At 42.4% G+C, this 5902-nt stretch overlaps 1 protein-coding gene and 1 long non-coding RNA gene across 5 annotated transcripts in view; one reads left to right on the top strand and one right to left on the bottom strand.

The window, feature by feature from the left end:
* The window catches only part of ANGPT1 (angiopoietin 1), a 237483-nt gene that overhangs the window by 11257 nt on the left and 220324 nt on the right, over positions 1–5902 (top strand). The window lies entirely within an intron of this gene.
* Positions 1809–5902, bottom strand: part of LOC108799142 — a 16483-nt gene continuing 12389 nt past the window's right edge. Inside the window, exon 3 of the long non-coding RNA XR_001942001.1 lies at positions 1809–1886. This is a non-coding gene — a long non-coding RNA (uncharacterized LOC108799142). The remainder of the gene's footprint in view (positions 1887–5902) is intronic.

Below are 5902 nucleotides of genomic sequence, written 5' to 3'. Positions count from 1 at the left end.
CGGCCTCGGGACGCACCTGGTGGTAGTGCATTCCCTAGGGGACATGAAAATGATAGGCTGGATTCACAGGACACAGGAAAGTGCTATTCTGCCCTAAGTCCCCGTTCACACCTTCATATTCTGTCAACTTGTCAACTTGCGCATGAAAAATGTATCTTCAGTACAATAAAAAACACTGCACATTTTTTTTTAAAAAGAAGCATAATTTTAATGGCATAGCTATAGGCAGGGGTGTGGAAGCTCGGCAAAACACGCATCACACATGCGCTTTGACACACGTTCACGGAATGTGGCAAAAACGCGTGTTGCGCTTGTGTTGCCATTACTTGTTTATGGCATCCCAAACGTAGACAGAAAAACCTGCATTTTTCCCACGTGTGGACGTGCATTAAAAGCGCACAACTTTGTGGGGGGAAAACGCAAAATGCCTGCAGCAGAATCTGTTGCACAAGCTACTTTCCCGCATTTGTTGCGTCACCCATTGATTTCAATGGGAGATGACGTGCTGCAAATGCAGGATACAACAAGTGTTCACAGAGGTATGAATGGAGCCTGAAGAGGACCTCTGGCACTGGACTGAGGGGGAAGTCAGGGACAGCATTATAACGTGTAGAGGGTAAGTCAAACTTGGCACTATTAGGGTGGCTTAACCTCCCTGGCGGTATGATTATGTCAGGAATTTTGTGCCAAAAGCGGTACAATTTTTTTATTGTCCGTGGTCACACAATATCCCTGGTTCAGCAATGGCTCCAGCAGTGTAAGGACAGATGATGTGGCCATCCCATAGCCGCTGTACCTGGGGTTGAACTTCGTGCCATCTGAATTCCAGATGTACCTAGTGGATGACTCGCAGAGCATAAAGGATTTGATGCCAAACCGCACTCTTATGGATGCAATGTACTGTATCCAGCTTAGGCGTCCCTTGTAGGCCATCAAACTTTCATCCACGCTGACGTCCCTTTCTGGCACGTAGGTCCGCTGGAAATTGGTCACAATCATTTGGCATACCTCCCAGATTTTTTTTAGTTTGGGCGCAGGATGCGTGGCCTCATCAAATTCTTCATTGTTCGTGAAGTGGAAATACTTCATGATGAGCGAAAACCGGCATTCTGACATCACGGTGCCAAAAAACGGAGTGGCCAGTAACTTATTGGTGGTCCAGTACCATTTCTGGAGCGGTTTCCCCACCACCCCCTGAAGAATGATGAGTCCCAGAAACTGCCAGATGTCCTCTTTGGTCACCGGTTCCCACTTTCTGCTTCTGGAAAACCTGGCATGCAGCGTAGCGGATTGCTGCTCTTGGTAGCGATTTGTCTCCGTGACAATTTTTTCAATTACCTCCTCAGTGAGGAATAATTGCAGGTATGCCAGAGGGTTGTCACGCTCAACATCTACCTTCATCCCAGGTGATCCAGTGAACGGGAATCTTGGGGGCGCTACCTGGTCCGTATCGCAGTCAATAGGGCACCAAGTGCGCACATCGCTGAGGTCAGGTGCAGGATCATCGCCGTTGTCACTTGCCAGATCAGTGTCAGACGTGTCAGACGACAAATCTCCCCACGACTCACTATCGCTCACTTCTGCGAGCACCTCCGTGTCGCTGTCACTCAACTGGTCCAAAAACGCTTTTGTAGTAACGTGGCGCTTTTTTGATGCCATGTTATAAAAATTTTATGAGCACAAATGACAGCACAAATGGCAGTAAAATGGCAGGCAAGGGGCACTGTATAGTTATCAAGTGTCAGATCTGAGGTGATACAGTGTAGTCCTCTCAGATTACACTGTATCAGCTCTTATGTGTGTTTCACTTTTGAATTTGCCGCCCAGTTCCGCTCCCATGCGCCGCTGCTGCTCGCAGGGAACGGAACCAGGAAGTCAGATGCCGGCTGGCGATCATGGCGGAGGACATAGATCATTCTCGCCGGCGATCATAGCGGATGACATCGCTGGATCGCCAGGAGAAGGTGAGGAAACTCCGCTGACAGCTCTGCAATGTTACCCCGAGCGTGACTCGGGGTTACCGCTCCTGGCAGAGAAAATTAACCCCGAGTCACGCTCGGGATTACCACCAGGGAGGTTAATAAGCAAAAAAAAAAAATTCCAGGGTTCCAATTTAAACAAAAAATGGCCCCCCTATAAAAGAGTAACTATTGTTGGTGCATTCAGTAAAAGGATCTGTCTCAGGAATCGAGTTTCTGGCTCATTATGAAAAGCTCAGTCAGGCTCGATATTAATTCAAAAATGATCCAGCAGACTAACAGCGCTTGATCTTTAACGTTTGTGTTTATAAGTCGGTCTGATGAAATCTACCTCAACACTGTATGAGCGGCGCTGCCAGTGATGTACAATAGGAAGTGACTGTGGAGAGGTGTTTACATAGTTCCACCGTTCCTCGCTGACATGAAGTGAACATTTGGCAACACAGTAAATTAATTTATTTACTTATTCCTGACAGCAAACCTCCACAGAGCTCCTTTATTAAAAATGAACTTGTTCCAGAACTTGAAAGACAATATATGTGATACTTTCTGCGGTGATGCTAACAGACGACATTGTCAGTTACAGTCGCGTCACATTGATCCGTAGAGTATGTTGCAGTTGGACGGCTTTGCTGACTCATTGATATACACGCTCTGTGGACACCAGCAGGCATCTGGTTGACTTTAGTTGGCTGTAGCGCTTTTATTTTGGCAGAACCTAACTTGTCAGACATGTTCTCGAGTCATCTGGTTGATTGAAACTATTTTACATGTCCAGATGGATGGTTCTCAACATGTGGATGTCTTTAAAGCCCAACTCCAAGGTTCTTTCCCCCACCACAGTGCTTGCCGTGGAGCCCCCCATCCCCAGTGTTTTCATTTAAATTACCATTTTCAAATGTCTTTATTCAAGTCATGTGATGGACAGATTCTTCTTAACCTCTTCTCAGAAGCTTGATGGTCCTTAGTGGTACAGAGAGAAGCACTTATGTGATGTCGTCAGCACCCCTGTCTACTTCATTGGACTGTGAGTGCAGACTGCCATGGTAATGCCTCCTCAGGGGTTGGTCCATGACACCCTGCACTCGCAGCATGTCTTAAGTCTTCTGGAAGACTGAGTACATTTTATAGCAATATAATAATATTTATAAAAAAATAGCAACTTACATTAAAATTTCAGAACATCGGCCGGTCACATAGAAAAACAGAGATAACGAGCTTTCGCCTGAAAGCCACTAGCACAGTACTTACTAGACAATGAAAAGATCTGCCCCTTGACGCGTTTCGTCACCTGATGTCTTCTGAAGGTTAACAGAAATTTTAATGTAAGTTGCTATTTTTTAATAAATATTCATTGTTGGATGTACCGCACCATGAGGGTTGTTTTTTCTCTCCCACTACCCTAAATAAAACACTGATTGGAACCGTACAATATCGCTGTTGCCCACGGATGAGAGGAGCCGGCACCTGCCTTTAACAGGGAGCCGGGACCTCCACGGAGACTGCAAGGGACAAGCGCTGGAAAGTGCTCGATCTGCTGTCGGGTGTTTTTCTTGAGGGAATTGGAACGGAGAGATTAGAAGCCTTCTGCTCCTGAGTGATTATATTACATATACTCACTGATTCTGGTGAGTACTGATTACCTGGGGGATGGTTGATTGGAAGATCGAACTTATAAGGACTTTATATTTATTTTCGTTTGCTTGGGGAATTGGACTCAATTGATTTTTATATATGTTTTTATTTATTTAGTTTGCACATTCAGTTTGTCTTATTGAGTACTTTAGATCTAATTTATTTCATATCTATATTAGTCTCTCACTTTGCAATTAATTGTCATCTGTCAAATTACATCACAAATCAGAAGTTTGGAGGAACTATTTGCACCTTATCTGTACAACAGTTTTTCGTTAATTTTATTTTATTAACGGTTTGACTCAAAGGTTTGAGGATTTGTCACTTTTTTACCGTTCACTTATGAGATATTTTATTGTTAACATTTTTTCACATTGTGTTGCATTGTATCCACGTAGAAGTCTATGCTCAGATTTATCAACACAAATGAGGTTTAGACACTTTGTTATCACTTGATTTATACATGAGTTGTATTTGATATTTTTTCATTGGGACGTTATTCACTTATATGTATATACACATATATACACCTTGAGAAGGTAACTAGTCCCCCAGTTCGGTGGATATATATATACCTTCAGAACAAGGCAATATATAAATTTATATTTTACACCTACTTTCTTACGGAATCCACCTTTAGCGCTGTGTTATCACTTGCACATTAAACAATAACAACTGGATGGAGTCGGCTCTAGTTTTGTGAGCGATTGCAGTGCGTTCCAGCAGCTACCACTCTGGAACGCACTGCAACAAGCCCTAAAACAAGCTATGCAAAACACTCACAGAATTTGGTTAAATTCTATTTAAACAATTATCACACAGAATACAGGTGAAACTCGAATAATTAGAATATCGTGCAAAGTTAATTTATTTCACTAATGCAACTTAAAAGGTGAAACTAATATATGAGATAGACTCATTACATGCAAAGCAAGATAATTCAAGCCGTGATTTGTCATAATTGTGATGATTATGGCTTACAGCTCATGAAAACCCCAAGAACCCCAAATCCACAACCTCAAAAAAGTAGATTATTACATGCAATCAATAAAACAAGGATTGTACATAGAACAATATCGGACCTCTGAAAAGTACAAGCATGCATATGTACTCAGTACTTGGTTTGGGCCCCTTTTGCAGCACTTACTGCAATTACTTTTGCACGATATTCTAATTATTCAAGTTTCACCTGTATATGCTGTATTGAGAACAGGTTTGGAGTGAACATTTGGGAGTGTTTTATGGTTTGGCCAGACCAAGGGCAATTTAGAAACTAACAGGGTTATTCACAAAAGGGTGAAGAGTTTAGAGAAGGTGGGAGAAGTGAACAATCTAGGACAACATTTCTAAACAATCTAGGACAATTTTTCTAAATCAGCTATTTTGGCCTAGATTGTTCCCTTCTCCTGCCTTCTCCAAACGCTTCCCCCTTTTGTGAATAACCCTGTAAATGAATGCAGTCCTGAAGTGACTTTCAAATTGAGATTTGAATTATAACAATAAGTGCAGTTTGCATTGCACAATGGATTTATAGTGGGTGATCACATACAATAAACCAGCTGGCACTGATTACTTTAAAACCGATACAGATGGCATAGACTTGATGATTGCCTGTTGCTGCTATCTGACATTCATGATGAAGGTGTACATGTGTTCCACAGATTTAGCTTTTGTATGCAGACTTTCATATTGTCACATTTTTAAAATTAAGTCTTCACCATCATAGGCTGTATCTATCCAAACCAGATAATAGATCACACTCAGATCTGTATCCTGTGGCCACTAAACTAGAGTGGGTGAAATACTTGCTATAATTAGTGATTTTCTACTCATTGTTACGCTAACACTGTTACTCCTAGGATTAGATCAGATTCAGACAGTGCTGAACGCAGGGCGTTGACAGGATTCTAAAATACCCAGAGCACCACGGGGGACCATGCCTATGATGAAAGGTTGAGTAGTTTTTAAAGTGAACAGTGCTCATGTCCTTTTCTTGTCTTGCTATGTCTTCAGTTGTTTCCTTCTCTTTGGTCTATACAACTTTTTTATTACTACCAGTGTCCTTTCACCTCCCCTAGCACCTAGAGTATTGCTCACTCAAAGAATGGGAGATACCTATCTGCAGACAAAGCCTTGTATGATTTTCAGACTTGGGTGTTGGGGAGAAGGTATATAAATGTGATGGTTTCTGCCTTTGGATCTAATCTTCTATAGAAAGAAGCAGTTCACTTTCTGACCCTTTCTAGGAGGTAATAGCTGCATGCAGGGCCGGATTTACTCAGGTTCCA

Source organism: Nanorana parkeri, unplaced genomic scaffold (assembly GCF_000935625.1).
Source record: "Nanorana parkeri isolate BGI_ZX_2015 unplaced genomic scaffold, ASM93562v1 scaffold39, whole genome shotgun sequence".
NCBI lineage: Eukaryota > Metazoa > Chordata > Amphibia > Anura > Dicroglossidae > Nanorana > Nanorana parkeri.
Note: the sequence above shows the minus strand (reverse complement) of the source record. Positions and strands in the feature narration are given on the sequence as shown.